This window comes from Thamnophis elegans, chromosome 1 (assembly GCF_009769535.1).
Source record: "Thamnophis elegans isolate rThaEle1 chromosome 1, rThaEle1.pri, whole genome shotgun sequence".
Classification (NCBI taxonomy): Eukaryota; Metazoa; Chordata; class Lepidosauria; order Squamata; family Colubridae; genus Thamnophis; species Thamnophis elegans.
Window position 1 is genome coordinate 132,122,402 of NC_045541.1, and position 20,311 is coordinate 132,142,712.

The 20,311-nt window shown below is 34.3% G+C and overlaps 1 protein-coding gene across 1 annotated transcript in view; it reads left to right on the forward strand.

Moving 5' to 3' along the window:
• The first annotated feature begins 4,071 nt into the window (after nt 1-4,071).
• Nucleotides 4,072-20,311, forward strand: part of ESRRB (estrogen related receptor beta) — a 106,132-nt gene continuing 89,892 nt past the window's right edge. Inside the window, exon 1 of the mRNA XM_032224558.1 lies at nt 4,072-4,225. The gene's annotated coding sequence lies outside the window, so the exon portion shown is untranslated. The remainder of the gene's footprint in view (nt 4,226-20,311) is intronic.

Below are 20,311 nucleotides of genomic sequence, written 5' to 3' on the forward strand. Positions count from 1 at the left end.
TTTTACTTTAATAAGGAGAATAAAGTAGAAACCAAAATCTTTGGCCAAGTAGGATTAATAAGTAAGGATACAAAATAAAGGAGCCTCCAATTTGTCTTACAGGTCAAGAAAGATGTAGTGTGTGAAATTAGTTCAATTGCAATGATAGTGCTTCCCTGCAGTACAGTAATTATGTAATATATGAATTCTGCATAGGTGTGTGTATCTGTGTATATGTCTGTTACCTAGATGCATGATGAATATATGATTGAATGTTACGCTGTATATGGCTATGCATATAATATTCCTTAAAGTGAAATTTCCCAGTTTTTATTTGCTTTGTCATTAAGTTCCAGTTCTAGCTAAGAAGAAGTTTCTGTAGTTCTAAGATAATGGCTGCTGGTAAATAGATTAAATAAAGATGACTACTTTGGTATATAAATATATCACCAAATATGCATGTTTGGTGATATATTTATCACCAAGATTCCGTTGGTAGGGTTAAAAGAAGCCACGTTAATGTTAGCTTCATCAGTATGTCATCAGTATGAAAAATAAAACATGAAAAATAACTGCAGCTGTGAAATTTAGAAACTTGATCAGATGGAACTATTTGATTCTGCTCAATAGAGAAAGGAGATTCATTATTAATGCCCATTGCTTTTTGTTGATCATTGTGGTTTCTGAAGGAGTATAGTAAAATCATACTTTTGTGATAAGAAGAAATCCAAGTCAGAAAGGCTGGATGATCTATTGCTTGTGTTTTGGGCTTCTTTGGAAATCTAGGAGAACATTTTTTTTTCCAGTTCTGGGATTCGAAAACAAAATCTAAACAGAGTCATTGAATAACGCTGTAAGTGGTCTGGATACTCTTGGACCACTATAGTAGGCAATAACTGTTCTCTCTGTCTGACATAATAGTTCAGGAAGAAATTCTAATGTAAAGAAGTGAGTTGGTTAATATCTCTGAAATGAATTCTTGTTGTGTATATAGCCCAGAACGTTAAAAGAAAATTTGAACCTGGCATTTGGTTTCTATTTTTCCCATACTAATTACTTAAAATAATAACAACATGCTTTATTATTAACATTTTAAGGCAAAACAATGACCTGGTAAGGATTTTTTCATTATATTGATTGAAAGGAATCATTGGTTATCACATTTAGCCTGAGAGAAGAATATTTTACATTAAAAAAAACTGCTGGGATAGAAATTTTACAGCAGATTGGATTGTTTTTCTGAAGACAATATTTGTTACTTGAAATCATTTGCCTTGAATTTTCTGCTTTCTTTCCATTAGTTTCTATTCTGACTTACTTTTCTTTTTCTTTTCTTTTCAAGTTTTAATAATTTCCCCATTCTTAAATCCCACACTGAAGCTTTTCATTAAGTGCTGAAATCTTGGTAACATCTTTGTTTTGGACAGAGTTAACTTTTAATGAATGCTGAAAGTGAAATATACATTTGTTAGTTTACTACGTAATGTTTTATTTTACATAGAAAAAATGTTCCACTGTTTTAAGGCATTTATTCTCTGGTAGAGTTCTTAGAACTGGAATCCAAATTCATGAATGCACCAATAACTGATCTCTTCTAAAAATATCTCCACCTTACAAAGTGTTTACATGGAGAAAGAAAGAAATGAAGCGGAATAAGCCAGATACACTTATGATTCTGCCACTCTGTATTAGAACTAATACTCTAGAGGGGGAAGAAGTGCTTAGGGCAAGAGTATTATAAGCGCAGTATTAGGGTACTCAAGGGATACTTAGATGCTCCATCAGCTTACTGTAAAGAAGCTGCAGTCCTTTACTAAGGTGCAATCGCATAGATTTCATTGGATCATACTGCTGAGTAAACGCGTTTCAGGTGACACTGAGATTATTTTTCTATGTCAACTGCAAAACAAATATTTTTTAAGTTTTAAAAATATTCCTATATTTTTGTATCTTTAGGAAAATAGTGCAGCATTTATAAAATAGCAGTTGTATAGTGCAGTCATTCCTAGTTCTTAGTGTATATAATATTCATGACTTTCCTGGATGCTGACTTAGGGGTATCTCAACAGCAGATGCTGGTGGTAATTAACTTTTGCAGGTCATCAGCAAAGAAATCCAGATGCATTTCTACTTCTTTAGGCAGGTGTGTTTGGAATTTGTAAGATAGAAACACACATCAGCTTTCAGAATGAAGTAGTAAATACTCCAGGTGACTGATCTGGTATCTAATGAATATAATTAATACAGGATTTATGAAAAACTTGATTTTGGAATTATTATCATTATCATTATTATTGTGTTTGGTTAAACAGTATGCCAAATGTTTATACCGGATTTGGCATTTTTATCCACCTGTCAACTACTTCCCAAGGACCTGGGATGGGTAGATGTTTCTGTTCGCGTATGTTAAAAGTATCATCATAGGATCTAAGCTTGTCCAACTAAAGCTGCCTTTTGCAACTGACTGGTTGTGATTTTGTCAATGCTGATGACATCTAGATTATTATTATTATTATTATTATTATTATTATTATTATTATTATTATGTTAATCTTTGGTGAGATCCACAGCCTTTGGGGCTGGTTGGTAGCTCAACAGCTCGAGTCCTAACCAAGGACCTAGCAACTGTTAAGGTAGCGTCGGAGGATATAAGCTGTTTTTTTGTAGAATCAGAATGTTCAAGTCTGATAAATTTAAAATTTCCAAATAGTGAGGTAGCCCTTTTGGCATTGCTCCAAGGGCTCCAATTACAATCGGGACAACACATGATTTCTTTTTTCACATTCGCTCAACTTCAATTTGCAAGTCCCAGTACTTTGTGATTTTTTCTTGCTGTTTATCTTCAATTCGTGCATCTCCAGGTATTGCAATGTCAATGAACCATACTTTTTTCTTTTCATCTATTGTTATGTCAGGTGTGTTGTGGGCCAAGTGCCTATCAGTCTGGATTCTGAAGTCCCACAAGATCTTGACTTTCTCATTCTCTAAAACCTTCTCAACCTGATGGTCCCAGTGGTTTTTGCTGTACTCAAATCCAAACTTTTGGCACAATTTCCAGTGAATGATCTTAGCAACACAATCATGGTGTTGTAGGTAGTCAGTTTGTGAAATTTTGCAGCACCCACTGATCAAGTGGTCGACTGTCTCGTCTTTCTCATTACAGAGGTGACATTTGCTGTTGGTGGTAACATGTTGAATTTTTGCTTTCATGTAGTTTGTGGCTAAGGCTTGTATTATTATTGTTGTTGTTATTATTATTATTATTATTTACAAGCGAGTGTTGACTTCTGGTGACTGCCCGGACTTGTCTTGCATTATCTGTCCTATTCTGTCCTTTGATTCTTTGAGCACTTGGGTTGCCCATAAAGTGGCCCTTCTATGTAAGTGCCCATTACTTGTCAATCAAGAAGCACTTGAGAGCTCTGCTGTTTGAGACTACTTTCTATTAGGAAAGTATGACAGCTTGAAGTGGAACCTATTGTAGAAAAAATATCTTTGCCCTGTTTGTAATTGCAAATGTAATTACAAACAAGCTCTTGAAGATTAAGGCAACTTTCACTGCACATGACTTAATCTTATGTTAACCAAAGAAAAGTAGTCTGTGCCCTTTAATCCATGCCAGATATGCATTTTTTTTTCTTGGTTGGGTGCTGCTTCTGGATGTCATTTGAATGGAACTGGGGTGTTCTTTTTCTGAGCTTTGGGTACTGTTCAAAACAATACAAAAGAAGACTGCACTAATGTATATTGGCTTGCTGGTGCACATGAATAGTTCAGACAATCAACCTTGCCACTCATTATTTTGTGTTTCCCAGGGACAAGTTGCAAAAAAGCAGTTTCTATTGTCACGTAACTTATACGTACTGCATTTTTCTTTTGCATTCTTCGTGTCTACTGTGTTCACCTTGGTGTCCTTTTCTCCTGCCCCCTAAAAGAAAAAAAAATCTATGTTTAGATTTTGAAGTAATCTCCCCCAATATTTCAAGCTAATCTTCATTTTATCAGAATATTCTTGAATATTTTGTTAACAGTAAACATGTAATCCATAAGTGACAAACTTTGACTGTATATTTAGAGGGTATTTGCCTTCTCATGCAAATTTTAGCATGCTAGAGATTCTGTTTTACCCCTTTTGTGTGCAGTAAACATGCCATGACCAAGCTATTCTTGTTTTGTTTTTTAGTGTGGAAGGGAATGGATTGAGAATAGACAGAGGCGGCGTATCTTGTCCGATTCTGCACTGCTGGTGAGGTGCTGATTTTTAGGGTATTTCCATACCATTATATCCTGTTTCTGGGGTAGGAAAGGGAAATATTGTAGACAGACTACTGAAATTTGGAATGAAGTGTGGTCTTTCATTCTATGTGCTTCTAAGTAAGAGTTAGAATGACCATTAGACTATCAGGCTAAAATTATCTTTTTAGCCTCTTCCCTGTATGTTAAGTTAACAAATTGTTTATGTTTATAATATGTGATACTTTCTCCTGCAAACATATTTGTGTGCTATGCATTCCTTTATATGCAGGCAGATAGGCAGGCAGATGGACAGTCAGACACATCTACATATAAACTGGTTCTCCATTATTATATTTTAAAGATAAATTCTGTATAACAGCCTTTATGAACAGCTCCACAAACGTATTTTGTTCTATTTTCTTGAGAATAGAATCATGAGAATGGTTTTACAAAAAGCTTTACTTTTTTCATTGAAAAATTGCTGATTTCCTCTTTAAAATACAGGGAGAACGGAATATTATTGTCATCACTTATGTTGATCTGCAAAATACTTTCCTTTAAATTCATTGTGTTTGTCACCTGTACATATTACAATCATATACAAATCGTTCCTCCACTGATACTTGTAGAATTTTTTAGGTCTGAAAAATTTAAATGTCTATGAAAATAGCTTACAGGAGGAAGTCTTTAGACAAATAAAATGTTATTTTGTCCAAAACCTGTAAAAGTTACCTTGTGATACAATTTATCATAAAGTTGATATAAGACTATTAAATACTTGGATATTTATTTCTGACAAAAAATTAATTCTAAGAAGATTTTTCACATTCTTCCATGATAGATATTAAATTATTTGGGGGATATAGTCTTGAGAAAATTTGCTGAACTTCTTTAATTTAGACTTCGTTCAACGTCTCAAGTGCTTCTATTTTAATGTAATATGACTTTTTCATTTTAGTAAACTTAGTGATATGTGAGAACAATCCAGATTAATTTTGGGCCAATTTATTCTGGAGTGGCAATTTAAGCAAAACCTAAAACCTTAATGTCAAAATTAGTAGTCAACTGGGCATGTAGGTATCAGAAGAGAAGAACATGTAATTCCTTAGTTTAGAAAGTGGTAACAATTAAGGCCATATTGCCTGCAATGCAGTCTAAATTGAAACCAATAGACAGACGCTATTGGAGATATAAAACATTACTTTCTAATAAAAAATATTTGATAAGCATTTGTCTTGGATTCCCTTACATTTTTTAGACAGTGTACAGTAGCTGCCATTTGATGCAATTTCTTTATCATCAGGATAATATAGAAATAAATGTTTTTGAGAATATTAAAAATGGAGTCAGATATAATCGTATATTCATATATTTCTAAAAGCAAAACACTTTTGTAGATTGGGTTGGTTTAAAAATGTTGCAGAAAATAAAATAAACATGGTGCCTGCCTTCTCATATAATTGTCGCATGAATAAAAGCAAAAATCATTTTGAAAAATCTTATTTTTGATTATGAGTTATACATTATGAGTTTCTATGTTATGTTTTCATACAAAAGCTTATCAGATTTACTGTCTGTGCATGCTACTGGGACCTGTATATGTTTTAATTAATATAAGTAGCATATCTAACTATGCGTTTCCTTATAGCTAGCATGAATGTAAATATTTATCTATGCTGAGTACAAGATGCCACTATGCTGGTATCTTTGAATAAATTGAGTTGTAAGGAATAAAACTTAATCTCTCTTCTGAACCCAGTTTTGATATAATATAAAGCGACTTTTATAAAAAATAAATTATAGATTTTTAAAAGATGTAAATAGAGGATATTCATTTTCAGATGGAATTGAATTATTACAGAAAGAGAGCAAGTACTACATTATAGAAAAATCCAAGAGATTGTTCCTTAGTTAAATGATAAGAAAATGTGATTAGATTGTTGTCTATTAACATTAAGAAGCATGATTGGTTAAAGACAGGAATTTTGTTGCAATATTTTAAGGTGTTGCAATATTTGAATCTCCTTTAAGAGGAGTGTTGTAGACAATGAGTTCTTTATATTTCTGTTCAGTATGTCATGTAACATTTGTCTTTTTCATTTTTAAAAATACAGTTATAGTTTAATGGTGGTTTCTTGCTGAATTCTTCACCATCAGTCGCAGCCTAGTATTGTAGGGAGAATTATACGGAATTAAGTAAATCCATGCTCTTATTTTAATGAAATCTTTCCAAGAGAAACGACATATTGTTTAAGGGAAACACTATAGTGGTCCTAATAGTGTTTTGTTCTCTGAATTTTTGTTGATAAATATACTTGAGAAATACATTTGGCAAATACATGTGCCCAAACAACTGTATTGTATTTTCATTTCCTTTTTATTCATTGAGGAATTTAGGGAAGACTCTTTAAATGTTGATTACAGAATGAAAACAAATATCAAGTTTAAGTTGTCAGGTACTTTTTTAAAATTTAGAACAGAACAGAACAGAATTCTTTATTGGCCAAATGTGTTGGACACACAAGGAATTTGTCTTTGGTGCAAATGCTATCAGTGTACATAAAAAGACAAGATTTTGTACAATGCGTACAAAATATTACAATGTCAGTGTCCTTATTGTTACTTGAGTAGGGTTGTTGAGTAACAATAGGGAAAAATCAATTCATGAATAATAAAGATTAATCAGCCTTGATGAATTTAAAAGGGATTAAAAGATAAGTTTTTGCAGATAATAAATTATACTGTATATTTTAGGGCTAGTGGGGTTGGACTATTGAACATTGTATTGGGTCTCACTGGTTTATCTTATAACGGATGTATACAACACAGTTGTAATTGTCATGCTTTAACATGCCTAGTATTGGATGGATTAAGACAAGAGCTAGTGCTTGATACAGGTCGTCAAGCTAAGATAATTCATGTCGTTTGAAAGTGATTTGAATGATAAGCAGGTTTAAATAAGGAATACAGTTTGCTAATATTAAGAAAATTTCACAGTGATTGTCACTTATCACTGAAATCCATTTGAAATCTGGGTGTTCCCACAGTGTATTCATTTGATCCTACATACTATTACATTGTGTGGACACAGCAATTTTCTGTAGTCTTCATCTATGTTCCCTGGTTGTAGTTCAGAGAGAAGGCAAGGCAGAAGGCGCTCAAAAGTATTTGTGTGGACATGCATGTGCAAAAATGTACCGAAAATATTGCAACAAGGTGTCTTGAGTTTTGTGTCTTGTTTAACCAAATTTTGAGTAGCAGCATGTGGTGGAATCCTAGCATTCATCAGTGGGCAAAATCATTTTTGTTGATTCTTTTGTTCTATCTCAGGAAAAAAAATGATGAATTGGTTGCTTTGATTCCTTCCAAATGGCAAGGACTTACAATGCATTAGAATCAAAACATGAACACTGAATTTTTACAAAAGTTCTAAAACTGATTCGAAGAGATTTTTTTTTGTGAGAGACCAAAAATATCAATTTTCTTCTGAAAGATCTGATGTGAAAAGGCAGAGGAACACTCACAGTATTTCCTTATAACTAATACTAATATAGGTAGAAGCCATAACATATTCTTTATGTAAGTGATAATAATTTAAGAATTCTTTTTTCTCTATTGATTTAAGACCCCCACCTCATTAAAGTATCTTAATTTACCAATTCAGTGATTCACCAATCAATGGATAATGCTTAACATGCAAAGAATAAAGCTATTTTTTCAGATTTTAGATGCTTTTAGATGGTACATGCAGATCATAAAATACGTATTCCACACATCTTCTGTATATACATAAGAAAAGTGGTAGAATGACATATTTCTACTTGTTAATCTCCTTCATTGCTGTCCTTTTCTTGTTTAAGCTGTATTGAATTTGACTTCCTTAGCTACCCATCTCAGGGCTCGTCTTGTTTGTTCTTTAAAGTTGTTTATACGTAGAGATAGTTTACATAATTGTTTACATTTATATTTACATTATGTTGACCTATTTATTATACCACATTTAATTATCTTTGGAAAAGAAAAACCTGGTTTTCTGTAGATGCTTTCAAACTTCAGCCATTTTCATAAGTGGCACTACAAGAATACTTGTTCATGTGGAGTATTATTTGCTTATGTGGCTAGTATAGAGCAAGAGGTGAAGAGAAATTCCATTCATAATGCAAAAGAGAAAACCAACAACTATTTCATTCCTGTATATGCCTACATCTTCTGAGGTAAGTAAGAATGTAGACGAGCACTTTCCTGGATGCAAATCCACTGAACAGAGACAGATTTCTTGATATACTGTATTTATAAACACACATGCACCTAATCTGTCCTGCAAATCATATATTCATATAACCTAGCTCCTGGAAATATTTTGAATAAATCTTTTAAGAAAGATGAAAATTCTAAATTCATTGTGACAGTTATGTAAAGTTGTTTTCCCCAAAGCCTAGTCAGAAAGGTATATTCAGGGACCTGTTTAGTACAAACTTGTTTCCTTTACTAGAGGAGTTGGGACAAAGGGCTTTGTTTTGTCAGATACAAAGTAGTTCAGCTTAACATCTTTAGAAACCTCCTCTGAATTGCTCTGATTGCTTTTGGGGTCCCTATGCTATAAGAGCCATAAGAAGTGAATACAGAAGAACACGGCAGCCCCCTGCAGGATTTAGCTAACACTGTGCAGCCACAGTTGTACGCAGAGCAGAGAGACACTGTTGCTATGAATTGCCCTGGAGGGTCAGTTATGACATTTTTGTGCAGATGTAATCCAGAATGGTAATTAAATTACATTGTGGTTTGAAAGGTAAAATAATGCTTTCCTCTGATATGTTTCTTTTAAAAATTTTGTCTGGCATAGATCTCTAATGTTTGAATGAAGCTTACCAAATAAATTCTCAAAGTAGCTTTCTTTTAGTAAGGTGAGGATTCTGCCCTGCAAGATATTGGTGCAATCTCATTTTGCAAGTTATTAATAGACATTTTAAGCCACAGAATTAATTATTGTCACTTTGGTGGTTGCCCAAGATAGGCTGTTGTTATCCTCGGTACACAAGTCTAACAAGATACCTAAGTAAAGAGCTTGTAAGCTATCTAATTCATTGTAAAAATATTAGTGATAGAATGCACTTCTTTTTCCATTCAAACAGGGAATGTATTTGTGAGTTGAATATTTTCAAAGGTTTTAGAGAGTTTACAGTATGCATTAAACATTAGCTCCATATGACAACTTTTCTATATTTATTGCATGATAAAATACTTCTGACAGACATTAGATCCAACAATTCAGGATTCCTTTCCTCGCATTGCTTATGAAGTGCTTAAGAGGGCAGCTATCTAGGTAAAATGGTTAGCATTAGAGAAGAAATAATTTTAATTGTTTTTTACATTGGACATAAGGACACATTTTTGCTTTATGAATTATTCTTAAATTTTCAAAAACAATTTGTAGAATATGAATATACTATTTTTAAACATATTTTTCAAATGCCTAATATCACTAATGAATTGAAAAAGGATCAACTCCGATTTTTAAAACTGTGCTGTTAGGTTATTATTATTATTTTAAATCTTCTAGAAATTTTACTTCTGTGTATTGTTGCATATTAAATTATAATTGTGGTTATTTTGTAAAGTTACTGTTTCTGAAAATGGTCTTTTCTTTCAAAAATTATTTTTTGGATTCTAAGTGCAAGTCTAAACAGTATGTTTGTCTTCAGATAAACAGAGGGAATCTTTAGATCTAAATACCTTTTAATTATTTTACATTTGTAATAATTACTTTGTTAAAGACACAAGTGAGGGAAACAACATAAACTGAGCTGGAGTTTTCTTAAGTATTGTATGTTGTTTAATGGCAAGTCTGACTGGTTTTTGACCAATTTACATATGTATCATAAAGCTACCTCAAAAACTGCAGGTGATTAAATTATTGGATATATAAAAGAAGGACAAGTAAAGGCCACTGTTTTAAATGTAGGCATCTAATTTTACTATTGTTGTACTTGAAGGTACTCTTATTCCTTTGAGATTGTTTATTTGGCATGGGGGGGTCAATATTAAAATGGGGAGTGGAGGAGAAACTTATTCTGTTTCTCCTTTCCACCTTTGTGATAGTCACTTATTCTTCCAAGTAGCAATGCAGAAACAAAGAACTCCTAGAAGACTATGACTGTTTCATAAGACTCTGTGTGAATGAGTGAGTGTGAGTGAAAAGAGGCTAAGGGATACATGAAATAAAGCTGAAAACGGTTTGTGGATTTAGGGCTGAAAATTGTTGCTCTCTCCTACTCCATAAAAGTATTTGTAATAGATAATACTTGTAATGGGGAAATATTCTGAGAAACAAAGTTTCTCAGAGGCTTCACACATTGGAATTTGTTACCACTCTCTTCCTTTGGTTCTGTTTCATATCTAAGAATCCAGTGATGGTAGAGGCAATACTGAGAAACTACAGGTCTAGGTCCATTGTTCTTCCAGTGTATAAAATGATCCCATTAACTCTATGGTAGTAATTTGGAGTGTTTAGGAGAAAATTCCAGCATAGCAACTGGGGACTTGTTTTTATTGTTAAGTTGTTCAGAGAGCAGAAGAGGCAAATGGGGTTAGAGAGGAAATGATGCATGAACTCACTGAAATTGCATAAATTGAAAACAAAAAGATTTCTACAACTAAGGGCTCAAATGTTGGTGTATACAGCAGGCATAAAGCAAGAAAAAATCCAAACCCAAGGAAATTTATTATAGATTCAGGAGATATCTTTATGGTACACATGGCACAAAGATAGGAAACACAGCTGAGATGTTAAAAGAACCGAAATCAAGCTTAGAATAATCTAGATAGAATTATTGATAGAAGCAAAAATAATAATAATTTTTTTAAAAAAAAGAGCAGACACAGAAAACTGAACCTCTTGTTTCAAATATTGAATATATTTGGAATTATGGAAAGTATAAGCATTTCACAAAACTATGGGTTTGATGGTGATGGGTGAAGCATTTTTCCTGAAGTGAGCTAAGGAGACTCTGAATTAAAAAATTTAACATCATTTTTTTTAAACTCAGAAATTTTTTGTTCTACCATCACAGGAATGAAATTGGTGGTTTTCAAAGGTAAGTAACATGACAAACAAACCTACAATGACATGGGTAGAATCTGAGCTCCAGTGCCAACAAATATATTTGTCCCCATAACTTAACTTAAAATATTTTTAAAACACATGGAGCTTGAACACATTTAAAGCTTGAAATTGAAAACTAAGGGAAGTTTCATGACATTTTGTGCTCAAATGGTTCAGAGCAAAATATTTTGTACATCCTATTGATTCACAAAATACAAACAGTTAGTGCCAAGAGAAACAGAAAAATCTCAGAAAAAATGGTCATCTTTAACAGTGACCCATAAGTATTCCTCCCCAGTCAAATAAATAGGCACCTCATGTTTAAAATTCAGATAAAACACAGTGAGGAACAAAACAAAGAAAACCTGATGCCTGTTAAAAGGTCAGATTGGCTGATATATTTAGAAAGGCATCAACTATTATGGACTACAGTTTGCATCATAAGATGAATGACATATCGCAAGTTGGCAGGAATATATATTAGGATTTAACAGAAATGCAGATTCAAAGAGCAGAATGTGATTTGGAGCACAATTTGGCACACATGTAGCACCCGTCGAAGGCACTATAAACAAAACACATCTTTTCCCAGAATCACACATCAGCTGCAAAGGACAGGTGTGCAAGGTCGGGAACTAATACTTCTTGTGCGTGCTGAACGACCCTATACACCTTTGAGTCTGAATTCCTGCACAGACCTAGGACTACACGTATCAGTGCAGAGAAAACAAAAAATAAATTATGAATTGGGAGGGGGGAGGAAAGGCAAAAATTATATCATTTAACAAATTACACCAGCTATTTATAAATAGCGTTGAACCTAACGTCAGCATTTGACCAACCAATTGGATGAACCAGAGAACAACTGCTGCGAACTCTGACCTTTCAGGAGAGTCCATTTGTGCACTGAGGCAAGGCTGTTCTCTGCATCAATGTTGTGGAGTAGACTTCTCCCAACACCCCATAGATGGCATACTGGCTCCCTCTTGGTTGGTCCAAGAGAGAATTGTTTCAGAGAGCACTTCCATGACCTGAATGTTCCCTGTTCCTTGAATGTTTCCTGATCTTAATGTAACCTTTTATGTCTATTTAATTATCTTTGTAGTTGTTTTAAGGGGACTGTAGTCATTTTAATTTTATTTGCTTTATGTAAGCTGCCAAGAGTCTCTCTTGATTGTGATGGCATAAACATATGTTTAATGAATGAATAAACAATAGAAACATTCTGCATTATTAAATTAATTGAAGTACATCAGAGGACAACTATAGGCCTTTCTATGTTCCTTTACATTAAGATTTGATAATACATTTTTAAAGCTCAACTGTCCCTAAATAAGCTTTTTGTTATCCTATGTAATTCAAAATGGATACAATATTTTTATTAACAAACATGTAAAGTACACACACACAAAATTTAGACGTACACCACATTTATACAATACAATACGAACAGGAACTTCCTGTTCTTTATAATAGCAATTATCAATCAATACCGCTCACCTTATATTATTTCCCCTTCTATTGTATTTCATTTGGTTTTCACCATTCTTAACCCTCTTATTTTACTCATAACTATTATTTTTTGACTTTTGTTATATTCCTTCATTGATCCTTGTTTCTTTCCTCCATCCACCTATACCATTTATCCCATATCTGGTAGAATTCTGATTCTTCTTTTCCCTGGATTTCTTTAGTTAGTTTGTCCATTTCGGCACAGTCCATGGATACAATATTTTTCTTAACTGCAGCTTTCATAAATGCATAGGTTCATTTGAATTTTGGGGTGGAAGTTGATAGATATTAGCATACTTCATTAACTGCAGTCAGATTTAAGTATGAATGGACTCTCTTTGATGAATCACACCAAGTTTCAGTCACTGTCACATAGGCCAGTTCTGTTTTATCCTTACAGTTTTTAAGGAACAGTTAGTCAATAATGTAGGGCAGGGGCTGGTAAACTTCATATTACACACAAATACACACTAACACAGAAATGACTGAAATAGAATAGTACTATGCATCGATTGTGCTGTTTAGCAAGACACGAAGGACTAGCCAATCCAAATTGCAGCTTTCTTGTTCTTCTTACTTTTATAAAAGCTTAGAACTGCCCGATCTAGTATGCAATGGCAAAATATTGGTGTCTGGCCGTACAGCTAATATCTTTGTGGGATCAAAAAGGGTGGTTATTTTTTTTCCAAGAAACACCAAATGGCAGCACTCAGTAAAATTAATAACAATGGAAGTACATTATAGAATACATCAATCTTTTATTTCAGCATAGGAACACTCAAGAACATAGGTACACTCAATTTCTGTAATAAATAGCATTTTCATTGTTAAGTTCCTTCCCCTTATTTCTTAGAAACGGCATTTCAGCATCAGGATTGAGGTGGTTTCCACTTTGTGAGATCTATTTTTTAAAAAAAATACAACTCCAGGACCACAAGTCTGAATCTGATAAAGGATATAAGTAAAATTAAAGTATGGTAACTCCAATGATTTTTTTCAAGTCTCAAAACTGAAGAGAGCTATGGTTCTCATATATATTGATTCTTGATGACCCAAAGCTTTCCTTCTTTCATCAGTATAATTTGGGGACAGAGATTAAAAGGGCAACATTTTGCTGCTACGGTTCAATGTACTTATTGATTTTAAAGATTTATGTTGCCGCCCAACATAATCACAACTCTGTGCAGCATATATCAACCTCAAAACAATATTGCAAATAAAAAATATATAATGTCTAGAAAAACAAATCTATAAATCAGGGCAGATACCACAACAAAAACGGTATGCCTCCTAGATTCCATCAGCTGGCATTACTTCCACTTGGGTCCAATAAGATCTCATTTTTTTTAAAATAATGCAAGGATAGTTGGTTAGTTAGATGCTTAGGAATAAACGTATTGCCAATAGTTAAAGCACAATGATTGCCAGAAGCTTCTTTAATAATATTTTTTCCTTTTTAGGAATACATAAATATATTTGTTATTTACATATTATAACTGAAAGTTTATTAAAAAATTGCAGTGTCTCTGTGATGAAAATTTGGGTTTTGAAATTCAACTCCTGCCAGCATTTTATGAAAAAAAAAGATTTTAGAATGAATGTGAAGAAACAATGTTCTGAATACTGTGCTAGAAATTCCTAGATATTATGTAAAATCTTGTTTGAAAAAGCAAGGCATAGCTTTATTTTCTATCAGGCAATTTATTTGTGAAAAATGAGAACTTAGATGATTTCAGAATATTTTAGGGCTGCTTCAAATATTACACTTTTTGTCCATGGAAGCCCTGACACCATCTTTAGATACATTCTTCTTAGGCCATATACTGGCCACTGGCCAAGGTAATAGCTTTAAGTGCACTTAACTCAGTACTGGATCGTGGCCATGGAGTGTGTCATGATGATTGGCCCGCAGCAACTTCCATGATTGCATGGCAGTATTTCTATATTCCATGTCACAATTGCCTGTTTTACACACATCACATTTATATTAAAGGTAAACTTGCAATCTCCCATTAAGAATGTCTTTGATAATTCATTTTTTTCTCTGTGATGAAAGGTTCTTTTTCATTTGACATGTGATTTTACTCAAGAGAATTTCTCCCCCCCCAATCCCAGATAATAACAAATATTTCTAATAGGATTTCTAATAGAAAAAGGCAAAATTATTATTGGAATATTGTTTAAATAATTTCTAAAACCTAAAGTTAATGGAGAACATTTTCCAGCCTAGATTCTAAATCTAAACAGACCTGATTTTCAGTTCCTGGAATATACACTAATTGGAAAGCAATTATATCTCAGATTGTCTACTTGTCTGAATTTTATGATGCGGCTATTAGATTAAAAATATACAACAAAATCAATCACAATTTCTTTAAAAAACATACAATAATTAGTATGTTTGGAAAAAAACCCTATATATCTTAAAAGTAGGTGTTTGTATCCGTTGCTTTGTAAATTAGAGATGACAGGACAACAATCTGGATTTAGAGTGAACAAATGCATAATTGGCAGGATTCGTTTCCAGTGCAAAAGAGGCAAAATCCAGAAATGCTGGGATATCATTTGAAATAATTGTGTGACAGTCCTTCTCAGCTGATGCTAGGCACATATGGTTGAGGTAGGAGCCATGCTTACTGAAAAGCTACACAATTGGAATGAGATAATAGAAACTTACTGAAAAGCTACACAATTGGAATGAGACAATAGAAACTTGGTGACTTAGTGATTCCCCAGGACTTTAAAGGATAAAAGCAGCAGTTGCCATTATCCCACCGATTTTGCTCTACATTGTAGAACTGTGGGAAGGATATTTGAAATCTATTAAAACCCAGAGGTTTATGTAAAGAAAGAGAGTGCATATAAAGAAGAGCTGCTACTCTACTCTGGAAAAGAAGTTATTGGAGAATAATCTTAAAAAGAATGCAGATATCTCATGACCTATATTTATTATGTTAACAATCCAAATCTGTTTGCTAGAGCAGCCCTGTTTATACAAACCAAGGAACATGGTGCTTTATAAAGCCACGATATAACTACCAAGTTCTGAAGTGATTAATATTGCACTTTATATATTGTTGGATCTATAAACCAGAGGTGGCAATTATATCATTTTAGCTTAACATATTCTTCTCCTACGCCATTTCCCTAAACTTTATTTAAATAAATGCATTCTTGCTTCTTTCCATTAGGGATCCATTTTTGAAAACTTTTGTCTGTGACACAAGAAGTCAATGAACTTTGATTCAAGTTTTCCCTTTGTCCTTGGATTACTCTAAACACAGGGATGAGTTTAACTGTGTCTGTGTGAACCACTGTTTTAAACTCAATGTAAATCATTCTAAACTTGACTGTAAAAATATGACTTCTGCAATAGAGTTGTCAAAGTCTGGAATGCCCTACCCGATTCAGTTGTCTCAGCTACAAATTTTCACAGTTTCAGTCACAAATTGACTTCTGTGGAGCTTACTTCATACTTAAGTGGTCAGTCCTGTCACTGTATTTTTATTCTCTTATTCTTCTTCTTGCTTTTGTTTGACAAATTCCAATAAATAACATAAAAATAAATATACTTCTTTCATGCTGATAAGGAGCTGCCTACAAATAAGATGATGTGATTCCTTCTCAGGAACTTGCTGTAAAGCCAAACGTTGCACCATCATTGTGGCCAGTGAAAACATGTTAAACAGAAAAAAAATTAAGTGCATTTAAAGCTTGCATTCTTTTCTCTGTATAATTATTGCAAAATTGTACCATAGGAGAAGGTCCAAAAGGGTTTTGATTACTCAGAATAGGAGCAAAAATAAGCAGCAATAAATAAGTGCTTAAAAATACCTGAAAGAAACAATACCAAAGCCATTTTTTCTTTTCATAGATCCGTTCTACTGGGCTTTGTAGCTTTCCAGATTTGCTTTTATTTTATTTTTTTGATATTTCATTTATAAAGTACTTCCTCTATTTTACTTGTTTTGAAGATATTTTATCAATGGTTGGAAACTGTTGCCAACAAAAGTGGCTTGGCAAAGAAGCAAACTATATGAATAATTGCCAGCAACAAATTTCAATCATAGATTAGAAAGAGAATGAAAAAAAAAATCCTGGAACTAATACATCCTTTGGACATTTACAATATTAAACCGTTTTCAGGACTGAGCGTTCTACAATCAGGTAGCAGTGTACAGTACTGTAAGTTCTCAGCACTTATGAAACTTCAGCACTTTGGTGATTTAAAAACAATATTAACTGATCAACCAGTTTCAGATCTGTTACAATTGGAACTGCCAAGTTTCACTTGATTGACAAATCCAACTAATTGGTTTAACGTAATATATCAACTAAAGGTGTTTATTCAACACAATAGTTTTAAAAACATGGCATAGTACAATATATCTTGACATACTTGACAGATCTTGACAAACTTGAACAATGGGGCCTATTAAAAAAAATGAATTTCAATGTGGAGAAAAACAGAATTTAAATTTAGGCAGGAAAAATAAAAGATATAAGTACAATTCCTCTGAAGGGTATCTGGAAACAGCATATTTCCAAGAATTTATGGATTTCTGTAGTTCAAGAACAGATTGCAAGTTCAACCAACCAAACTATTTGTCATACAGGACTTTGAGTGAAGTTTTTCTCCCTCTCTCAAAGTCTGTATTATGCGGATTTGTTCATGTTTCATTTTTTTTTCCTCTTTGAGGGAGAGAAACAGTATACCAGTAAACTAAAGGAACATTAGTAGTTTTGCTTTTCTCTTTTTTTATGGTTTAAAAGTTTTTATTTTCCATTTTATCATTTTCATACACTCACATATATACTGTGCATAGCCGGCGCCATACAACATTAAACAATAATCGCAGCAATTCCTCTTGTCAACAATACCCCAAACCCAATATACCTCTTCCCCTCTCCATACACCTCTTTCTTCCACCCCCTCCAACTTTCTATCTTCCCTCCATCCTCCTCCTCTACCCTACTTCCCCTCCCCCTCTACCACTCCTTTCTCCCGATCCACTCCCTCCCTTCCTTCTCACCCTCCCTCCCATCCTCTCTCCCGTCCCTCTCTACCCGTCTTTCTTCTATCCCACTCCTCCTCCCCTTGGCTTTTGCCCTGCAGAATCACACAAGGTTTGGCCCCATAAGGATCTGTTTAGAGCAGGGCTGCCAACTCCCAGCCCGCAGGCTGGATGTGTCACGTGCTGGCCAAGCCCACGCCCAGTTTAGCGAAGGGGGAAAAAGTCCCAATATGTCACGTGGCTCTGCCATGATGATGTGAGTTTGACACCCCTTGTATCAAATCAAATCAATCCTTCTAGAAAATACTCTGGGAGCTAGTCATTTGCTAAAACTCAAAGCTACTTTCAGCCCTGAAAATTGCAGTGTTTCCAGTTAGAAAATTGTTACAAAGTTGTTTTTAGGTCAAGTATCAATGGTTCCTTTCTATTATTTTTCTCCACCAAAGTAAAGTTCTTCCTTTTTATATAAGATACAAATATACTGTAGCATAAGCATACTTCTGGTCCACAATTATACATTTTTTCCTTTGAGAAAGTCTTCAACTTTTGCTTTTGTCACATGTATAAGAAAGAAAGAAAGAACATATTAAGAGGAGGGCCTAGAATGAGAAGGAGAAGCTAGAACTTTTTAAAAATTTCTTCACTTAAGTAGATATGTTCATGTGTTTTTCTATGGCCCTATCTCCTCAGAAGTGTGCATGAAAAGATATTTTTAAGACATAAACATAATAGTCTCTCCTCCTGTGTTCCCCACAATAAATCTGTGAGGGGGATTGCTCTAAGAGATAATGTCTGGCCCAAAGTCACCAGCTTCAATCCTAAAAGAAGGATTATAAATTATAAAACACACTCTCCTAGTTTCTAGTTTTGCACCTTACCTTTCAAATTCATATGAAAAAAAAATCCTGTTTCAGCTGTTATTCTTTGCTTTGGTTGTTGATGATACGCAAGAACTTTCTCCTGAAGTTTTGAATATAATATTGGAAAGGAATGGCATCGTTAGTTCCATCTCATTTCAGAATTCTCAGGGATCTAAGCCATGATCCCAGTGACTTTTGACTGTGTGACATAGCACTTGATGTGGGTAAATTTGAACATTAAGCCTTAAAGGAGAAGACCCAAAGTTAACAGCAGAATCAAGCAAGAACTAAGCAGGGTTTTGGACAGATCACTGACTGAAGGTTTTTAAGGGCAACAAAGGAAATGGTTGTTTCAGTGAAGCACATATCCTTCTGAGACTTCATAAAGGTTGAATTGACTGGAAATGCTGATGTTGCACACCAATTGAGCAACTTTTTGGAGTCTTGTCTAAATCAGTAGTTGTTGGTTCTCACATAAGGCATGATAGAAGTTGCAACTAGGAATGAAGTGGTAAGAAGGACCCATTATGAGGATTAAAGACTTAACATCTAAATAATCTTCTGAACTGGGTGAGGGAGTTTGAGATTATTGAATATGTCAGTAATGAATGTGAAAGGCTGTTACAATGAAGGGAACTGAGAGAAAGGTTTGCAACTTTCAGTCAGAATCATTAATATTTAAATCAGTGCAAGTATTTTTTCATTTTTTCATTTTCCCTTTATTTGTATGCTGCCCTTTTCCCTGGGGGGACTCAGGGCGGCTCACAGTTCAAAAAAAAGGGGGGGGGAAGGACAAACAGTTTCCAACATACAGACAATACAACATTTTAAAAAACACAACAGCCACACAATTCGAGTGGGGTTAGAGTCTTAACCCCAGGCCAGCCGGGACAGCCAGATCTTCAGGGCAGCGCGGAAGGTCTGGAGGGTGGTGAGGGTCCGAATCTCCATGGGGAGTTCGTTCCAGAGGGTCGGAGCAGCCACTGAGAAGGCTCTCCTCCGGGTAGTTGCCAGTCTACACTGGCTAGATGATTGAATTCGGAGGAGGCCTAATCTATGCGATCGTATCGGTCTAGTGGAGGTAATTGGCAGTAGGCGGTCTCTCAAGTACCCAGGTCCAGTACCATGAAGTAACCCGTTCTTTGTTTCTCAGTCAAAGATTTAATGCACCAGTTTTCTCAAGAATTTTTCTTCTAAAAAGAAAAATACCTGAGCTCGAACATTCACCTTAAATAAGCATTATGGTATAAATGTAAGGTTTTATTGGATGTGCTGGTATTTGAATAATAGTATAAAATAATTTAAAGTCTTTTAAATGAGGGCAAATGTTCTGGGGATGTGGTTGAAGGAGAAAAAGCATGTATTTGTAGCTACCTAATGCAGAGAAGCCAGGAAGCCTTGGGTGACATGTTTTGATGTCAGGGGAGGAGTTTGGTGTTTTAAAATGATTTCCCCATGTGTAATGTGTAGGGCAATCTCATTGAAGAAAGGAACAGCAAAGGGCTCTTTCTTTATTACAGTGCCTGTTTTATCTCTGCACTCTTTCTGAAGACCTAAGTTTAAAGATCTCAGCTCAATACCATTAGTGTATCTCTGCTGATGGCCCT